Source organism: Phyllopteryx taeniolatus, chromosome 3 (genome assembly GCF_024500385.1).
Source record: "Phyllopteryx taeniolatus isolate TA_2022b chromosome 3, UOR_Ptae_1.2, whole genome shotgun sequence".
In the NCBI taxonomy this organism is placed as follows: domain Eukaryota; kingdom Metazoa; phylum Chordata; class Actinopteri; order Syngnathiformes; family Syngnathidae; genus Phyllopteryx; species Phyllopteryx taeniolatus.
This window is the reverse complement of record NC_084504.1, coordinates 19743348-19764928: the sequence shown is the minus strand read 5'-3', so window position 1 is coordinate 19764928 and position 21581 is coordinate 19743348. Positions and strand designations below refer to the sequence as shown.

General features: G+C 41.4%; 1 long non-coding RNA gene across 1 annotated transcript in view; it reads right to left on the bottom strand.

Annotated features, from left to right (window-relative positions):
- Window positions 1-7834: 7834 nt before the first annotated feature.
- LOC133475870 (uncharacterized) overlaps window positions 7835-21581 on the bottom strand; it is a 41834-nt gene continuing 28087 nt past the window's right edge. The window contains exons 4-5 of the long non-coding RNA XR_009787960.1: window positions 8219-8298; window positions 7835-8134 (exon numbers count right to left, since the gene is read on the bottom strand). This is a non-coding gene — a long non-coding RNA (uncharacterized LOC133475870). The remainder of the gene's footprint in view (window positions 8135-8218; window positions 8299-21581) is intronic.

Here is a 21581-nt window from a genome sequence, read left to right as displayed (position 1 = left end):
AGATCATTCACAGGCATGGTCTGAATTTTCATTGCTATGCTGACGACACACAACTGTATCTCAGCATTTCACCCACCACCCTCCTACCTCCTCAGTCCATTGTCAAATGCCTTCTCGTAATAAAGACCTGGATCATCGCCAACCTACTCAAATTTGACAGCAAAAAAAACTGAACTCCTGATCGTGGCTCCCAAGGACCTGCGTCATAAGGTTTTTGTCCTCGGCTCGGCTTTGTCCCCATTCCATGAGGTTCACAACCTGGCGGTCTTCCTGGATTTGTCTCTTATGAATCCCACATAAAATCTACTGTCAGATCTGTCTTATTTCAGGTAAAAAAAAAAAAAAACATCTGCCTACTCAGGATTTCAATGTCTGACCATGTTGCTGAGACCTTCACCAGCACATTCATCACCAGTTCAGGCTCCCAAGCAAAATACTGGACAGTCTGCAATATTTGCTGAACTCAGCTGCCAGGGTTCTCCCCTGGACCAAACCGTGGCAGCGCATCAGCCACACCTTGGAACATCTACACTGACTTCCAGGCAAACTCTGCATATATATAAAACACCTGCCAGACAAAGAGAGCTAGATGAAGACCTAAGTCTCAAATCTGAACTGATGTCACACTTGTTCACCTTGGCATTTTGGACCTAGTTTGGTTGTTCTGTTGTTGTTGTTTGTTTATTGACAGCGTCTTTGTTGTCTGCTTGTTGTGATTGTCTAAATGTAATGCTCCCTTGGGTTTCATGAAAGCCGCAATATAAGATATATTTATTATTATTATTATTGTTGTTGTTGTTGTTGGATATTCAAAACCCTCCAATACTACAAACACGGTTGTGATTGGACACCAACTAAACAATGTGAGGAAAACACTTCATAAACACTTTCCTAATTAGTCACAATAAACTTGCATTGTTTAAAGCTATGGTGTGCAATTTCTTAATTACATTTTACACAATTTCTCATCACCTTCATTTTTCTTCATCACGTTGTTTTTTATTGTTATCTGTTTTTTATTGTTATCTGTCCCACAGCTGACATTTTCACTGGCAATGTAAAAACAGAGAGAATAGTAATAATAAATAGCCAAAATGACAATGACAATGTAGTCACTTGCAGAAAGCCTTATAAAGCAGTTTACTGAATGTTTAATTTTGGAATTAATTCAGTTAGTTTGCTTTCTTTCAAGCCATATCATTTGCCATTTACACACATTTAAAATGTTGTTCTATTGCAGTCATAAACATCCCAAGGGCCAAACACAATTTTAAATGTTAGACAGAGTATATGGAAATGGTTGACCTTTACTTTGTCAATTTGTGTACATGCAATTCAAATCTTCATGATAATGTGTACTAAAATTATAAATTATTTTGTTCCACTGAGGAGCAAAGCAATTGTGTACTTGTACTAAACAATATCAACTGACTTAAACAAAATGCGTGTTTTTGAAACATATTTAAAAAAAATAAAAAATGAAATGGACATAATTGGAAAAGAAAATACAGCAACATTATCAGGATATAGAGCTAATTGATTTGTGTACTATACACAGTATATACATTTATTACTCCAGTCCAGGGTGTGTGCCACCTCTCGCCCAATGTCAGCTGGTATAGACGCTTTTAGTCTTGCACAACTTCAGTGAAAGATGACTTTATCAGAATCAGAATCAGAATCAGAATCATCAGAATCAGAATCAGAATCAGAATCATCTTTATTTGCCAAGTATGTCCAAAACACACAAGGAATTTGTCTCCGGTAGTTGGAGCCGCTCTAGTACAACAGACAGTCAATTTACAGAACACTTTGGAGACATAAAGACATTAACAAAAAACAACAACAAACAACAATTGTGCAAAAAGATGCAGAGTCCTCAGTTCGAATGGCTAATATCGCAATAGTCCGGTGCAATGACCATTGTGCAAAGGGCACTGAGACTTCAAGGAGTGTATGCGGTTTAAAGTGACGAGTAGTGCGATAATCTGGGACAATGGTTGTGCAAATGTTACAGATACTCCTCAATCAGTGTGCAAATGGAGCAGATACTACTCTGGCATGAGTGGCCACTATATGCAAATAGTGCAGCACGGCGAGACAACTACAGTGAGCGCACGAGTAATACATAATACAGAAATGTGACAACGAACTCAAGTCAAAAAATTGCCAGCTTGTTGTAATGGAATTGTAAGTTAGCTGTTCAAGAAGTTGATTGCAAGAGGGAAGAAGCTGTTGGAATGTCTACTAGTTCTAGTTTGCATTGATCGGTAGCGCCTACCTGAGGGAAGGAGCTGGAAGAGCTGGTGACCAGGGTGGGGAGGGTCCGAGAGGATTTTGCACGCCCTTGTCTTAGTTCTGGCAGCGTGCAAGTCCTCAAGGGTGGGTAGGGGGGTACCGACAATCCTTTCAGCAGTTTTGATTGTCCGTTGCAGTCGGAGTTTGTCCTTTTTTGTAGCAGCACCAAACCAGACTGTGATGGAAGAACACAGGACTGATTCGATGACCGCTGTGTAGAACTGTCTCAGCAGCTCCGGTGGCAGGCCATGCTTTCTCAGAAGCCGCAGGAAGTACATCCTCTGCTGGGCCTTTTTGAGGACGGAGTTGATGTTGGTCGCCCACTTCAGGTCCTGGGAGATTGTAATTCCCAGGAACTTAAAGGTCTCGACGGTTGACACAAGGCAGCTGGACAGCGTGAGGGGCAGCTGTGGCGAAGGATGCCTCCTGAAGTCCACGATCATCTCTACAGTCTTGAGCGTGTTCAGCTCCAGGTTGTGTCGGCCGCACCACAGCTCCAGCCGCTCCGCTTCCTGTCGATATGCAGACTCGTCACCGTCCTTGATGAGGCCGATGACAGTGGTGTCATCTGCAAACTTCAGGAGTTTGACAGTCGGGTTCGCTGAGGTGCAGTCGTTCGTGTAGAGAGAGAAGAGCAGCGGAGAGAGGACACAACCTTGGGGCGCCCCAGTGCTGATGCTGCGTGTGGATGAGGTGGCCTCCCCCAGCCTGACCTGCTGTGTCCTGCCCGTCAGAAAGCTGTAAATCCACTGGCAGATGGCAGGTGAGACGCTGAGCTGGAGAAGCTTGGATGAAAGGAGTTCAGGGATGATGGTGTTGAACGCTGAGCTGAAGTCCACGAACAGGATCCTCGCGTAGGTCCCTGCACTGTCGAGGTGTTCTAGGATGAAGTGCAGTCCCATGTTGACTGCATCATCCGCAGATCTGTTCGCTTGGTAGGCAAACTGCAGGGGGTCCAGCAGGGGACCTGTGACACTCTTGAGGTGGTCCAGCACAAGACGTTCAAAGGACTTCATGACCACAGATGTCAAAGCGACAGGCCTGTAGTCATTCAGACCCGAGATTGCAGGTTTCTTGGGGACTGGGATGATGGTGGAGCGTTTGAAGCAGGATGGAACTTCGCACATTTCCAGTGATCTGTTGAAGATCTGAGTGAAGACTGGCGCGAGCTGGTCCGCGCAGACTTTGAGGCAGGATGGAGACACGTGGTCCGGGCCTGCCGCTTTGTTAATCTTTTGTTGTTTGAAGATGCGTCTCACATCCTGTTCATGGATGGTTAACGCAGAGGTCAGAGGTGTGATTGTGGTCGCGGGTGCGGCCGGATTGGTGTGTGGTGTGAAACTGTCCTTTTCAAATCTGCAGTAGAAGGTATTCAAGTCGTTGGCTAGTGTGCTATTGTTCTCAGCTTGGGGGGATCGTCGCTTGTAATTAGTCAGCGACTGGAATGCATGCCAGACTGATTTAGAGTCGTTTGCGCTAAACTGTTTTTCCAACTTTGCTGTATAGATCCTCTTTGCAATGTTAATTTCTTTGGTCAGCTGGTTTCTAGCTCGATTATACAGGGCCCTGTCCCCGCTCTGATATGCGTCCTCCTTAGCTTGGCGAAGCTGCTTAAGTTTAGCAGTGAACCACGGCTTATTGTTGTTGAATGTGCGAAATGATTTTGTTGGAACACAGACCTCTTCACAGAAACTGATATAGGATGTAACAGTGTCCGTATATTCATCCAGGCTGCCAGCTGAATTTTCAAAGACACTCCAGTCTGTGCAGTCTAAGCAGCTTTGAAGTTCCATCTTGGCTTCATTTGTCCACTTTTTGACTGTTTTCACTGTAGGCTTCGCACATTTAAGTTCTTGCCTGTACGTCGGTATTAAGTGAATTAAGCAGTGATCAGACGAGCCCAAGGCTGCACGAGGTATAGCACGGTATGCGTTTTTTACCGTGGTGTAGCAGTGGTCTAAAGTATTATTTTCCCTGGTAGGACAGTCGATGTGCTGCTTGTATTTAGGGAGTTCGTGGTTGAGTTTAGCTTTGTTAAAGTCCCCAAGAATAATGAGGGGTGAGTCGGGGTGTTCTACCGTTAATACACTATAATAATTTTTACATGTTTTCATACGTTACTGTATATAACATTTTCCATAGTTTGTATACTGTGTGTGTTGTTCCACCTCCAGTTATGTCTTTATATCACTGGAAATCCATTTCCTTTTCAAAGTGTGCTTCCTGTGGAAGGTAGGACAACCTTGGTGGGCCTGTGATTCATGATCCACCTTGGAAATAAAGCTCATAAATTCTGCAAGATTGGAAAGTATATTGCCCCCCCCCCCAAAAAAAATACTTGAGCGTGTTACGCCGTGTTCTTGCAGCACAGCGAATGCTTGATGTAAATGTGTATTTGCTTTTCAAGAAACATCAATAGAAAATACTGAATGGACACTTCCTGAGGTACACCTCCACAATTGTATGATATACAATAAAAGAGGATAAAGAGGCTTAAAATTGACTGAAAGCTTGGACCTGTCAATGGTTTGTAGGTTATACCTGTATGTGTCCTGTGATTGGCTGTGCAGTCCACAGTCAGCTGGGAGGACAAGCGTTATAGAAACTTGATGGATGTATCCACCATGAATCCACGGTGAAAGCGTTCAAATTCAGCACAGTACCCTAGCTGTCTCACAGTTGAGAGGTTCAGGGTTTGGATGTTCACCCCGTGCTCGCATGAGTTTTGGTCTTCATCAATCCATCCATCCATTTTCTGAGCCGCTTCTCCTCATGAGGGCCGCGGGCGTGCTGGAGCCTATCCCAGCTATCAGGGTACACCCTGAACTGTTTGCTAGCCAATCACAGGGCACATACAAAAAAACAACCATTCGCACTCACATTCACACCTACGGGCAATTTAGGGTTGTCAATTAACCTACCATGCATGTTTTTGGGATGTGGGAGGAAACCGGAGTGCCCGGAGAAAACCCACGCAGGCACGGGGGAGAACATGCAAAATCCACACAGGCGGGGCCGGAGATTGAACCCCGGTCCTGAGAACTGTGAGGCAGACGCTCTAACCAGTCGCTCACCATGCCGCCCGTTTTGGTCTTCATGCATCCGGAAAAAAAAATGCTTGTTTGGCTAATAGAAGACTTCATTTTCCATAGGTGTGAATGAGATTGTGAATGTTTTGTTTGTTTGTTTGTTTGTTTGTTTGTTTTTAGTCTATATGTGCCCTACAATTGGCTGCACAATAGAAAATATATGGATGTAAATTTCACAAACCAATTGCAATGAGCTGTTAAATTGTTTACAAAATTAGACTGAATTGGGATGTCTTGAAAATTATATTTAAAAAAAAGATAGACAGCCCACAATTTCATCATAAATGCCGGCGGATTCAGAGTGTAATACAGCTTCGTTTACTCAAATGATACTGGATTTGATAATTTTTTTATTTTTGTGGAAGAACAGGGTCCCCACTCATTTTTTTCTTCTCCGAGGAGAGGCTTAACCACAAAGTAAAACAAAGTAGCTGCACATATTATTATTATTTTTTTTTGATAGAGAAATGTATTTTCTTTGTTTCTTTGACTGAAATGGTAGAATTCTGTCAGTGTATTCATTCCTTCAACATTTTTAAAAGTGAAGCTTCCAATCCCTTGGGAGTTTGTGGTAGGCGTAGCAGCTTGAGGGGAAAAATAAAAATACATTTAAACGTTAGGCAATGGTAAACGCACAATGGATCGATTTTAGTTGCTATGCTGAGAATGTAGACTGAGCATGGGACGAGCACAAAACCCCAGAAGATTAAAGTCGACGACAGATATTAAAAGTATTTTGAAATGATAATATGGCAACGCTTTGCATGATGAATAGTAGACCTATTGTGGTCTGTTCAAGAATTCTGTGATCTGCAATTTCACAAAAGCCTGTGAGTTTTTGCTGTTGATATTCTTTGCTTATTATTTATTTTTTAATAAAGATATTTTTGCCTTTAAAAGTTGAATACGGTCTTAAAGATATTTAGAGTGACTACCGGGAGATTCAGTATAGAATAGGTTTCTAATTAGTTTTTTTATGGGAGTAGGTGAGGCCGCAGCTGTTCTGAGTCCTGCTGTCTTAACACAATTACGATGATATACAATATTTTTTCCACTTTTGTCAAGATTAACCTTGAGGGAGGGTTGCCCTTGACTTGTGAGTACTATTCAAGTTATATTTATGAAGAGAGACTGTTAAATAGCTTCTCACTGCTCTTGTAGCGGGTGGTGTACTCAAGATGACCTACACACCACAAACATAACGATTCATCCACCGATATTTGTGAGTATCCTCCCCTAAACCACAAATCTGATGTAGTACCGAGACTCACCTGTCAGAGGCAGCATGGTGCCACAGGGCATCCAGACTGCCAAACTTGTGAGGAATGTTGTAACGAGCTCCCTTATTGACTATTGGACAATCACATAATCTTCTGCTCAGCGAAACACAGTGGTGAACACAAACATCGTAAAACCTGAACAGGTTTAACAATTACCATTTTTCTGGTCAGATTTGGTTGGAAAAAAATCACTCTGAACAAACCCCAAACCACAGGATTATCACTCAGGATAATATTTTAGAGACATCGAAAAATCGCGCTTCTGCTGTATTGTTCGGAAGGGACGAATCAGAGTCAAATTTTGCCTGATTGTCAGTATCTTTGTACCCCTCTTCACTTACCTTTGTAATGTGGCATGTACAAAATGTAAAAAAAATATATATAAATGCTTAGCTTTTAGAAGTGACAAAAGTACTCCCATTCTGTACTTGAATAAAACTGATTCTTCTTCACTAAAGTAGAACTAAAAAGTATTTGTAAATTAATAAAAATAAAAAATAATTGTAATAATTTTACTGTCTACTGTTTACTGTCTGTTTATTTGGCAAAATGGAAAAAAACATCTCTAAAAACAAAATAATTTCCCTTTTATTAACTTTCATAGTGCTCATACTGAGAAGGGAAAAAAAAGCTAGCTACCAAAAGACCCCGTTTCCATAGCTTTGCTAATACTGTGACCTGACTAATAACAACAACAACTAAAGCTAAATTAGCTAATGATAACAATAGAAAAAATAAAATAAAAATTTCAGACTGGACAGGGAATGTTTGAACGCCAAAAGCTGGCAAAAGACACAACCGAGAGAACGACTCATTATTGTAGTCGACAACATCAAACAATTCTCCATTGCATCAGCGTCGTTAATGCTCTCTTGTTCAGGTTCTTCATGTCGCTGTTGTCCTTGTTTTTTTCTCCTCAATATGTCTCTAAGATCGCAATCAATCAAAACCTAACTATGGTTGACTTTACGTTCATTTTGCATTGTTTCATCAGCCGCAGAGGTTGAAAAAAAAGCCTTTATTGACAAATTACAGTGTAAAGTACAGATATGTTCTGGAATGTAGGGAGTAAAAGTAAAAAAAAATAAAATAAATCATCCAAAAAATAAATACTCAAATAAAATATAAGATATCTGAGAAATGACTTATTTACATTAATTTCCCACCACCTCATGTATAATTTTATCAGTAAAGACAGCAATAAGAATGACAGACAATACATGCTTTTTCTTTGCCTTCTTTGACCCTTGATATCTCTGCCACTGCCTGGAATCTATCCAACATAGCGACCTTTAGGGCACTATTGTGATTAGCAGACGATAAAAGCTATAGCGGAAGTGGCTGATATGTCACAGATCATTAGATGACACTGTCTGGGGGCGTAACTGTGTCAGCACGCAGCTTTACATCCATCACTCTAGATCCTCCTGTCATCACCTCACAGGTTGGAGAATATCCTCCTCACTCCTTCGATGGTGGAGACACAATGAGTTCAATGATGCATAAGAGGTCAGCTGATGTACAGTATGTGTGTGTGTAAAACCCACGTACATTGTTAGTGTTACACATACGTGACGTGTGTTACCAAACATGACAGACATGCTTAATCTCTTGAAACATCCAGAGTCTAGCTAAAGGGAGGGGGGGAAAAAATAATTCATTGATGTTGGCAGGGTAATACATTTTTTATCATGCAAATAAAGAATGATGTTTATACATTTTGTTTGGATTATATTATTAAAACATGTTTCAGTTGGTGACCAGTGAGCCTTCAGCGTTGATATTGGTGCTCAAGCCACAAGTTGCCGCACTGATGTAGCGTCAAATTGTAATCACTAATCATGCCTTCGGGATGGGGAAAGTGTCCCAGATTTCGAGCGGCCTCTGGCTGACGGATCAATGTGACATTATATTAGTGCGAGCTGGAGCTGCAGTCACATCTAATATGTTACATGCGGAATGAAGAGGCTCAACTGCCTGTCTAAAAATAATTGTTAGTTTAAACAAGAAAGTCAGTCGCGTTATGAGCCCACGAAAGAACAGTTGATGAAAATTAAATATAAACTGACATTGAGTTTGGAGAATTGCTGCACAGTTGCAAGATCCAAAGGACTCAAAAAAAAAAATAATTAATATATCAGTGATGACCTGACCTAACCCATGCATTTGGAGTTTAATTTTTTTTTAGTATTCTTAGTTTGACATAGAATAATTGTCTTTGGAGGTTTGGTTCAAAATTGTGTACTGAAAAAGGTAGGAGGCACAAAACTCTCAGAGCAAAATTTGAATTTGGGTTGACCACTGGGTAGTTTCAGTCAATCGTGTAGTGATTTGAACATTGACCTCAGCTACTTTGGCCATCTTGTCTTGGATATGATTAAAAATGAATACGTTTCCTGAACTGTACATGTTCTGGCTTTGGAATGGGGTCATCCATCAAAGTTTTGATGAACATTGTGACTGCTAAAGCTTCTTCTTCTTTTCCTTTCGGCTTGTCCCGTTGGGGGTGGCCACGGCATGCCATCCTTTTCCAGATAAGCCTATTGTAGTATATTCAAACAGTACTGAAGTCAGAATTCTTTTGAGAGGACCAAGTGTTTTGAGCACAGTAATCAAGCCAACAATCTTTTCTTTGTATTTCTACATCAAAGGAATGCCTACAGACATTTGTGCGTTTATCAGGGTTTTCTTTCTCTTGTCAGACAATAACCTGTCTTTGGTTTACAACAGGGGTTCGGGTCTTCAAAGAGGACCGTTTTGCATCTTATGAGATAAGGGTACCATTTGTTCGCCTGGTTGGCTGTTAGACGCCAGCAGGCAGGTGTGAGTATTTCACGGACACAGAGTGCCACCTTGTAACCAGCAGAACATTCCAAATATGGTCATGCAGAGCGTCCACATTCCGGTTAAAACCTGGGGCTGGGTTAATTCCATGCCCAGATAATTAAACCTTTATAAACTGGCATCCTGGAGTTTTTTTTCTTTTTTCTTTGTTCTGGCTTTGTAAGCAGCTCCTATGACACTAAGGCTTGTTCGATAAATCTAATTAGCCCAAAAGCCAAAGTGTCTCTAAGTCTTCATTCATTCCTGCCCAGCGGAAGCCGATGTTCTCCCGGGACAGCAGTGGCTCAGAACCGCAGGCAAAAAAAATCCACATCACTATCTGCATCTTCCTCTCTAACACCAACTGCCCTCATGTCTTCCCTCACTGCATCCATCAACCTTCTCTTTGGTCTTCCTCTAGCTCTCTTGCCTGGCAGCTCTTTCCTCATCATCCTTCTACCAATATACTCACTATCTCTCCTCTGGATGTGTCCAAACCATCGAAGTCTATTCTCTCTAACTTTGTCTCCAAAACATATAACCTTGGCTGTCCTTCTGATGAGCTCATTTCCAATCCTATCCAACCTGCCTACTCCTAAAGAGAACCTCAACATCATCATTTCCGCCACCTCCAGCTCTGCTTCCTGTTGTCTCTTCAGTGCTACTGTTTCTAATCCGTACATCATGGCTGGCCTCACCACTATCTTATAAACTTTGCCCTTCATCCTAGCAGAGACTCTTCTGTCACATAGCACACCTGACACCTTCCTCCACCCATTCCAACCTGCTTGGACCAGTTTCTTAACTTCCTTAGCACACTCACCATTGCTCTGGACTGTTGACCCCAAGTATTTAAAGTCCTCCACCCTTGCTAACTCTTCAAAACCTGTAGCCTCACTCTTCCCCCACCACCCCTCTAATTCATGCACATATATTCTGTCTTACTTCGGCTAATCTTCCTTCCTCCACCTTTCTAACTGTTCCTCCACCTGATCCCTGATTTCACTGCATATCAGAATGTCATATGCAAACATCGTGGTCCACGGGGATTCCAGTCCAACCTCATCTGTCAGCCTATCCATCACCACTGCAAACAGGAAAGGGCTCCCTGATGCAGTTCCACCTCCACCTTAAATTCGTCTGTCACACCTACAGCACACCTCACCATAGTTCTGCTGCCCTCATATATGTCCTGTATTATTCTAACATACTTCTCAGCCACTCCAGACTTCCGCATGCAGTACCACAGTTCCTCTCTGGGTACTGTGTCATAGGCTTTCTCTAGATCTACAAAGATACAATGTAGCTCCGTCTGACCTTCTCTGTACTTTTCTATCAACATCCTTATGGCAAATAATGCATCTGTGGTAGTCTTTCTAGGCATGAAACCATACTGTTTCTCGCAAATACTCACTTCTGTCCCGGGTCTAGCCTCCACTACTCTTTCCCATAACTTCACTGTGTAGCTCATCAACTTTATTCCTCTATACTTCCCACAGCTCTGCACATCACCCTTGTTCTTAAAAATGGGCACCAGCACACATTTCCTCCATTCCGCAGGGATCTTCTCACCCGCTAGAATTCTGTTGAACAAGGTGGTCAAAAACTCCATGGCCACCTCTCCTAGATGCTTCCATACCTCCACAGGTATGTCATCAGGACCAACTACATTTCCATTTCTCATCCTCTTTAGTGCCTTTCTAAGTTCCCTCTTACTAATCATTGCCACTTCCTAGTCCACCACAATTGCCTCTTCTACTCTTCCTTCCCTCTCCTTTTTCTCATACAGCAACCATCTATCCAGCACCCTACTGACATCAGTGAACACATTTCCATCTCTATTGTTAATCACCCTAACGTTCTCCACATTTTTCCCATCTCTATCCCTCTGTCTGGCCAACCTGTATAGATCTTTTCTCCTTCTTTAGTGCTCAACCTGGCATGCATGTGATCATATTCCTCATTTGGCCTTTGCCACCTTTACCTTCTCCCTACGTCGCATCTCTATGTATTCCTTTCTCCTCGCCTCAGTCCTCTTAGTGTCCAACTTCTTCTTAGCTAACCTCTTTCTGTACATGGTTTCTTGTACTTTAATGTTCCACCACCAAGTCTCCTTCTCTCCTTTCCTACCAGAAGATAAACCAAGTACTCGCCTGCCTGTCTTTCTGATCATCTTGACTGTAGTGGTCCAGTTGTCTGGAAGCTCCTCCTTTCCACCGAGAGCCTGTCTCACCTCTTCTTGAAAAGCTGCACAACACTTTTCCTTTCTCAGATTCCAACACATGGTTCTTCTTAATCATCCTCCCCACCACCAAAGTTATCTCACACACCACCATCCTATGCTGTCTAGCCACATTCTCCCTACCACTACCTTACAGTAGTAACCGCCTTCAGATTACATCATCTGCACAAGATGTAATCCACCTGCGTGCTTCTACCTCCGCTCTTGTAGGTCACTTTATGTTCCTGCCTCTTCTGGAAGAAGGTTTTCACTACAGCCAATTCCATACTTTTTGCAAAGTCTACCACCATCTGTCCCTCCAAGGTCCTTTCCTGGATACCAAACTTATCCATCACTTCTTAATCAACCCTATTTCCTTCACCAACATGTCCATTACAATCTGCACCAATCACGTCTCTCTCTCCATCTGGGATGCTCAGAACTACTTCGTCTAGCTCCTTCCATAATTTCTTTTTCACCTCTAGGTTACATCCTACATGTGTGGCATAGCCACTAATCAAATTTATACATAACACCCTTAATTTCAAGTTTCAGCCTCATCACTCGATCTGATACTCTTTTCACCTCCAAGACATTCTTAGCTAACACTTCCTTTAAAATGATCATCTACACCATGGTAAAATAATTTGAATCCTGCCCCTAAACCTCTAGCCTTACTGCCTATCCACCTGCTCTCCTGGACACACAATATATCAACTTTTCTCCTAATCATCATGTCAACCAAATCCTGAGCATTTCCTGCCATATTCCAAAAAAATTCAAAGTCCCTACATTCAGTTTTAGGTTCTGTGGTTTACTTTTCTCTTTCTGCCGAAGAACCCGCTTTCCACCTCTCCTTCGTCTTCGACCCACAGTAGCTGAATTTCCACCGGCGCCCTGTAAGTGAGGCAGATGTTGTTAATCCAGGGCATGACCGATCCAGTACGGAACTCTTTTGATGAACTCTCATATTTGTTTGGAAAAGTTTTAAGCCAGATGCCTTTCCTGGCGCAACCCTCTGCATTTATCCAGGCTGGGGACCAGCCTCCAGTTTGCAGTGGCATTATTGTGACTGCTAGAGCATTAGAAATAAAAGTCACTGATATGTCATGTGACCTATGACGACTTTAAATTGGTCCTCTTGTGGTAGTAATAATACAAAATCAATTACACACTTACTTTGGTATCAGTCAAAATCCCCCCTAGAATTTGAAATGTTTAAAGCTACTCTGGTCTTGTCTTGATATGATTAAAAAATCAATAGGATTTCTGGTTTCTAGTTGGTCTTACTTTGACATGGAATATCTTGATGGCAGTTAAACTTGCTGATTTGTCCTGTTACATTTATTACTAGTGACTGTGGATTGATCATATTTTGACCAATAGGTTAACAACGCTCTTTGTCTAGTTCATCCACATGAATATTCCCATTGAATGCAGAATCTTTGTTGTGACACCACTGTCATCGGCCTCATCAAGGACGGTGACGAGTCTGCATATCGACAGGAAGCGGAGCGGCTGGAGCTGTGGTGCGGCAACACAACCTGGAGTTGAACACGCTCAAGACTGTAGAGATGATCGTGGACTTCAGGAGGCATCCTTCTCCACAGCTGCCCCTCACGTTGTCCAGCTGCCTTGTGTCAACCGTCGAGACCTTCAAGTTCCTGGGAATTACAGTCTCTCAGGACCTGAAGTGGGCGACCAACATCAACTCCGTCCTCAAAAAGGCCCAGCAGAGGATGTACTTCCTGCGGCTTCTGAGAAAGCACGGCCTGCCACAGGAGCTGCTGAGACAGTTCTACACAGCGGTCATCGAATCAGTCCTGTGTTCTTCCATCACAGTCTGGTTTGGTGCTGCTACAAAAAAGGACAAACTCCGACTGCAACGGACAATCAAAACTGCTGAAAGGATTGTCGGTACCCCCCTACCCACCATTGAGGACTTGCACGCTGCCAGAACTAAGACAAGGGCGTGCAAAATCCTATCGGACCCTCCGCACCCCGGTCACTCGCTCTTCCAGCTCCTTCCCTCAGGTAGGCGCTACTGATCAATGCAAACTAGAACTAGTAGACATTCCAACAGCTTCTTCCCTGTTGCGATCAACTTCTTAAACACCTAACCTACAATTCCATTACAACATGCTGGCAATTTTTTGACTTGAATTCGTTGTCACATTTCTGTGGGGCCAATTATGTATTACTCGTGCACTCACTGTAGTTGTCTCGCCATGCTGCACTATTTGCATATACTGGCCACTCATGCCAGAGTAGCATCTGCTCCATTTGCACACTGATTGAGGAGTATCTGTAACATTTGCACAACCAACATTGTCCCAGATTATCGCACTACTCATCACTTTAAACTGCATACACTCCTTGAAGTCTCAGCGCCCTTTGCACAATGGTCATTGCACCGGACTATTGCAATATTAGTCATTCAAACTGCTCTAAGTGCTAGAGGACTCTGCATCTTTTTGCACAATTGTCAAAAAAAAAAAAAATGTACCGGCATTACCAGATAACTAGCAACGCTTTACTGCTCAGTGACTGGTTTTTTTTTTTTTTTGTCAATGTCTTTCTGTCTCCAAAGTGTTCTGTAAATTGACTGTCTGTTGTCGTACTAGAGCGGCTACTGGAGACAAATTCCTTGTGTGTTTTTTGGACATACTTGGCAAATAAAGATGATTCTGATTCTGATTCTGATCTGCCTTCTGTTCTCATCTTGCCTCCTGCTCACCAGCCGCACACACATTTTGGAACCCGTCCCCTGCCTGTCTGCACCCTGCACCCAGATTCCTCTGAACCTCCTCGCCCCCAAACCTTTCCCTCCAGCCATGGTCATACCCGTCACTCACTAAAAATATTTTTGCACCTGGGTCCTTCTCACAATCGGGACCTTAACAATGTTACTGTACTGTGATTTGGTGTAAAATTGTGACTGGTAGAACCTTAAAAATTTATTGATTTAACCTTTGTTCTTAGCCACAGTCAAGGGAAAAATGTTAACCCTTAGTCAAGAGACAGAAAAATCCCACTGAGAATAATGAGACATACAATTTAATAAAAACTTGCATTCAAGCTGACAGTTTTTAAATACAACCTGATGGCTGCTTTCTAAGAGGTGCATGTCTCTTTTTCTCAATTAGACTGTGTAAGAATAATGGTTCTAGACATTCTTTTCAATCCAACGAAGTGGGCTTGAAACCATAATGGCTACATCTTTTATTTCAAATTTCAAAGGAAAAAGTTGGAACTCATCAAGAAGTGGAGGACCAGTGATCTGCCTCAGTCAGCATTTCAACTTTTATCTTTAAAAGTTCCAAGGATCTTTTGGAACACTGTGTCCAATTCAGTGGCAATTTATTCCTATTTATTATTTGGCAAATTCCTTATAAAGCAGCCACATTGGACCAGGAGTGCACATCTACTGGTGATGTGAAATTAAATTGTAGCTTTTCTCTACAGATAGGACAGTTTATGTTTGGTATATTTCAAATTTTTAGGTTTCTCAGCAGGCAACTGCCTCTTTTAACTTCATATTGTATTTAAACATAAAAGCATGTCAAATTAAATTCACAGATATGATTTTATTATATTCGATGTATACAGGTTAATAAAAGCACCACATTGTTTTCCACAAGATGTCAATGGAAAAAAAAAACGCATTGTATGCAAGTGAGGATTATTATCTAGGTATATAATTATTATTATTTTATTTTCCTCCCACCCCCCTCCAAACTTCCTGTAAAGCATGACAAATGTGACAGGCAGAACCCAAACACATAATTCCTAAAACATGCCCCAGAGATGATACAAAGGAATATTTGATCGAGCACAGCAGGAGCACATTTGTGACTTTTTGACAGTTTTGTTAAAAAAATAAAATAAAATCAAGCATAAAATAGTTCTATTCAAACCCAGCTGATTTTGAGTAAGAGATGGGGAAACCCGGATAGAAAAACAAAAAATATATATTAAGTTGTTTGGCCGTTAAAATTGAAATGCACACTTCACTCCAGAGAGCTAGGATGCGGAATAATAAGGCAGTGTAGTAAATGAATTAGTTAGATAACTTGTCATTGTCTGCGGTATGTATGACAACTACAGTGGAAACTCTAAAATGCAACACAGTCAATCAAGGATGCTGGTAAACCTCTGATTTCTTCAGAATTCTGAAAAACATCTCCACTTGGGAAAAATGAAATCGATATCATCTGTTCCATTTTCAAACCTTAATTGACTGCACATCTAATGAACTACAACCAACAGAACACACTGTTGTGATTTTAATGAAAATGTGAACGACACAGAGGCATAATATCCCATATGATATACTGAAAATAGCCTTCCACGGTCGAACTGTCCCCATCATAAAACATTTTATGACTAAAGAACTAATGTTTTATCATTCTTAATACAAGTGTAAAAAGAAGTTGACAAAAGTTAATACAAAAGTCAAAACACTTAACTTTGACAGGATAAAGTGCCAGAAAATGCCAAAGAAAAGCAAAAGACAGGCAAAAGAGGTAATCCTTTGAAAAAAAGTCAAAACACTTAACTTTGACAGGATAAAGTGCCAGAAAATGCCAAAGAAAAGCAAAACACAGGCAAAAGAGGTAATCCTTTGATGTCCTCTGAAGCGAAGCGTTATTAGGTAATACTTTGATGTCTTGCCAATATGAGAACATCTTGTGTGACATGCATGATTTTGTGTGAAGAGGAGTATTTCTACCAAAAAGATGTGTAAAGTTGTCAGTCAAATTACTTTTTACTGCATGTGACAATATACAAATAGTTGGGTTTCTGGCTGCCCACCCATCCATCCATTCAATTTCAACACCGTTTATCCTGGTTAGGGTCACAGGAGCCTATCCCAGGTGACTTCGTGCGAAAGGTGGACTACACCCTGAACTGGTCACCAGTCAGTCGCACAGCACATATAGACGCGGACAACCATTCACACTCACATTCACACCGTCACTTAGTGGGAGCTGAACCCACGCTGCCTGCACCGAAGTCAGGCGAGTGTACCACTACACCATCAGTGACTGGCTGCCCACCCATTAAGTGTGAAATTAAACAACTAAGTAAATTTTTTGTTAGCTGTCTCAAAAAATTTACCTATGAGTGAGCCGTTTGGCACTTCTGCCTTAAAAGTAGTGCTAATGTACGTAACAACCACCCACACACCAAATTTCTCCACACATGACTCGGAAGCTAGGCTGGTTGAAGATCCAGAGCAACTTTCTAGTGACGGCCGAGGTCCATCCACCAGATGACACTGAAATATTCCATACACTGTCTGAAACTTTCCATCCAAGGTAAAAGGTAGGCATAGTTGCGTTGAGTTTTCTAGGATGCACCGATTAGCAGTAGCATAACTGCATTTACAGCTGATGAGTGACATTTTCTTTGCTCGGTGAAGTTGTCGACAGACACAAGACACCCGCAAACTGTAATAAAACGTGAAAGAAAATAAATAAGAAAATACACAATGTTGCCTTTGAAGTGGCACTAGTTACAATGGAGACAAACCATTTCTAATGAAGCATGGAAGCTTAGAATTCTAAAGTAGTAGTCAGAAAATGGATGGATGGCAGGATGTGCTTCTGCCCCATTTGAGTGTTTCGAATAAAATATTAGCATTTAGATGTAGTTATTTATTTATTTTTCCATAAAACAACCAGTGCCGGACTATATAAAACACACTATGACAACGCAATAGGATTCTTTAAAAAAAAAAAAAGCAGTAGCCCAATGAAATACTATTGGATTAAAACACACAAACCGAATTGAAACTACCCAAATAATTGTTCCCAGCTTGAGGCTTTGACATTGATACTGCTATTTAAACTTTGTTTTGGTGAGGTATTTACCGCTTCTCAGCGGGGTTGTTCCTGGAATTAAGCCAGCATTATCTATCAATACATGGCAGGATGGAGGAGCTTAGAAAACACCGGAGGGGGTCAAGGGCATGCTGCCCTGGGGAGTGTTTTCCTCATTATTTGACTGCAGCTTCGTGCATTATTTTGCAAGTCATCTGTGGATATATGAACATAACCAAATGAAAGATATGAGAGGGAAACCCATACTGTTGTTCACTAAATTGCACACATGCCTCATTTATGAGTCACTCGTTTTTCTTTTTTTTAAGCATGGGAAATAGTCTGATGGACATACATTAGACATCATTTTATATATCCTCTTCCATTTAATGATGTATTTGATTTTACTAATATACATTTTATATATCCAGTTTCAGTTACCAAAAGCTTGACCAAGTGACTCCTACCTTTTGCAGTAGTTCTGCAGATTCCTGAAGCTCAAGTGAAGAACATCTGTGGCTGATGCTAATATTTCAAAACCCCACTCGCCCACAAGAAAACAGCTGAGGTTTTGTCTATCAAGTCCCTAACTGGACCCTCTTGTCCAATAATAACCTCTTCATGGAACAATCAGTAACACCAGAGATAGTCGTGTCGAAATAGAAATGGTCTTGATCTGCTGACACTACAGACCTCAACAGTTAACAGTAGAGTTGCATACATACTTGATATTAGGACTGTTGACACTGTAAAACTTGAGGCAATGGCTATGAGAGACAAATGCAGCAGTCTCTTGATCTATTCTCGTCTACTGGAGTTTCTCTGTTAACGACAGAGTTCCGGTCCTACGGCGTCAATGTAACCCAAATTTTCAAGTATAACACGTATAATGGCGCGTATTATTATAATTTTTTTAAATATTGTTTTATTGAACCACAGAAACATGCCGTGATTGTCAATCGGCAATGATCGATTGGCCCACACACTGAAAGCACCTGTGCACTTCTGCGACACAGACTCTCCACTCTTTGCTTTCTAGCCACAGGTACAGTACATCTGAAATTGTAATTATAGTTGAATATTATTGTACTGTAAAACACAATATACAGTATATTTACTGAATATACTGTATTGGTACGGCTTGGCAGCGCTGGCCGGCTGAGTCTCACTTACACTTAGAACCTGGAAACATCTGTAACATTGCGATGCAGTTCACTAACGATTCAAATTTGGAACTGCAGCCAAAGCGGTGGCCGACGGTCGGCAACTCATGAAAACTAGTTACTAACCATGATCCACACACATGCTTTTAAATGGTCTAAGTGAAAAGCTATCGCTATGGGATTCATTAGAAAAACAAATACGTGTCTTTGTTAACTATATTGTTGTATTTTTTTTGGCAGGTTTTGTGTGCAGGAAAACCTAGGTCAAGCAGTAAAGTACATAGGTGGTGCTGAGGCCCAGTGTAAATGTCCTGGCCAACATCCACGGCCCACAGTGAGTGCACTTTGATTGAGACTATACATCAACACACACAGGCCAGACCAATGCAAGTGACATGCACGGCTATGGCTATGGCAAAGTGGGACAGATGGCAACACCTTTTTAAATTGTGATTCATTAAGCCATTAATGAGGCATTTTACAACATGTCAGCTTGGCAGTGATTGACGAGTTTTCATCCAGGCACAATATACAAACGGCGGCATTATTTCCCAGAACCCGGGCTCACACAGCCAAATGTCTCTAACACAGCAGGGGGAGATTACAAGAAAGCACAGGATCATTAAGGACTAACTGCTGTTGGACCACGTTTTTCCGTCTCTATTCACAGCATCCTATGTTAAAACTGCAAATGATGAGCTACACAGGCAGAATCATAAGAAGCGAATTACTGACTTCCCACTGTCTCCATCAGAAAAACAACTGTAATCTGCTTTAGGATGGACACGAAGGTATCATTTTAAAGCACCCATATGTGTATTTTTTTTTCAATAATAAAAGACGAAAAACCTTTAAAAAGACTTGAGATTTGGCTGATGCAGGGTATAAAAAGTAATGTAATAGCGTCTTTTATACACAGTTAAAGGGGGGTGTTCGGTTTTTGAAACTGTTAGCAAGATCTGAATGTATCCTCACTTCCATAATCCCTCTCCCCTTGAGTCTCTGACCAAACTCGCGCCCCTCACTAAAATGATCATCCACGAGACATGCACTGAATGCAATGTACACTTGCTAATTCAACGTCGCTTCTGAATCCTCAGCTGCCCTAAGTCCCTTGCTCTGCTTGATTTTTGATAGTCTTTAGCCCGGTTGTTAGCAAACAAGGGATGGACATTTTTTTTTTTTTTTTCCAGAGGTGGATCTTCCACCATAGTTTCAGCAAAGATCCTGAAGCCCAAACTAATTGGTCAACGGGCTGCTGCTGGAGTGTGCCAGCTATGTGTGTGCAAATGATTGACACCTCAGTTAGATTTTCTGTCTCTGATTATTTGTTTTGCCTTCTTAAAACTCATATTAGACCAGTGGTGTTAAACTCATTTTTGTCACGGGCCAAATTGTAGTTACAGTTTCCCTCAGAGGGCCATTATGACTGTGAAACAGAAATGCTTAATCGCCTCTCATATTATAACATATACACAACAAATTGATTGGTAGCTAGGTTTGAAATCAGAACTCAAGCACAATACTTTGTTCAACTATTGAACAATATTATTTTGTTTTTGTTATTGTAAAAAGGGATTTTGTAAGAAAATAGTGCTTGCAATATCGCAACGTTAGTATTTATTACATATGGCAATTTTAAATTTTGGTACATATTTTAGCAATAATCACAGAAGTTGATGCACAGGGAGTTTGATACCTTTGTATTAGAGGTACAAAATGTGGCCAGAGAAGGCTTATTTTTTTCACAGTTCATTTTTCTATATACTACTGTCAGGTCCCACTGACAATTTTAAAAATATGACAAAAATTGTTGTTTTTTTAAACTGCAAACTACCCAGTTAAGTCTTAACTTCACTGCCATTGACGGCTTTCGAAGTCAAATATCTATGTTAACTGGGAAGGCTGGCAGTGAATGAGATTTATTTAATAATAACGGCTGTGAATCACTTCAGCGAGTAAGCATACAGGTGAGCGAGAGTGATCGCCATGGTTGAGGATGAAAAGCATGATGGACTGTCTGCTCTTACTCAGGGTGACATTGGATCCCGAGCACACCTTATCGGGCACAACCTCACGAGTAAAGCGAGCCTACCGAAGCTGAACTGTATCGAGCCGTAAATGACAGCAGAAACAGGAGAGAGAAAGAGAGGGGGGGGGGGGGGGGGGGGGGGAGTACAAATTGATTGTAGATTTGCAGAGGGAGAGCTCCATGAACGCCCTACAAATGCCAGGGAACATCATAAGCTGGTTGTCCGCGTATTTTTAAATTGTGTTCATCTGACAGGGGGAAATGGCATGTCAGCGAGAGGCTTGTGATTACAGCACTACAGGCAGCAGAAGTCCTTCGTTACACAAATTGCCGGTAGTTATCTAACATTCGGATCAATACTGTAACACGGCCTCCTTCTGCAGGAAATAGGCCTGCTTTTTAATCAAACACTGGTTTGATCTTTGGACTTGACACTCTCATAAATCCTGCAACATCCTTCCGGTCACACTAATGGGTCTAATTCCTACATCGTGAATGGCAAAAAGGATTATATCAATGATTTATCTGTTCAATAAATAGAAAATATAGTAGAACCACTGAGGTGGAACAAAATGCGTTCAGGAAAATTGGTCTACCTGCGATTAGGAATTTATTTCTCCCATAAGAAATCATAGAAATAAAAATACGGAGGGTCCTCAGTTTACGAAGGGGTTCTGTTCCTGTGACGGCAATGCATCCTGAATCCTTTGATATTCTCGTGAGGTGAGATGACGATCCCTTACGTGATATCATACAAACATGGTGTTTTTATACAATGCCAACTTAATGTTCAATCTGTCAGTGTTACAGTATGCGTAGGATCCCTCTATAGCAGGGGTGTCAAACTCAT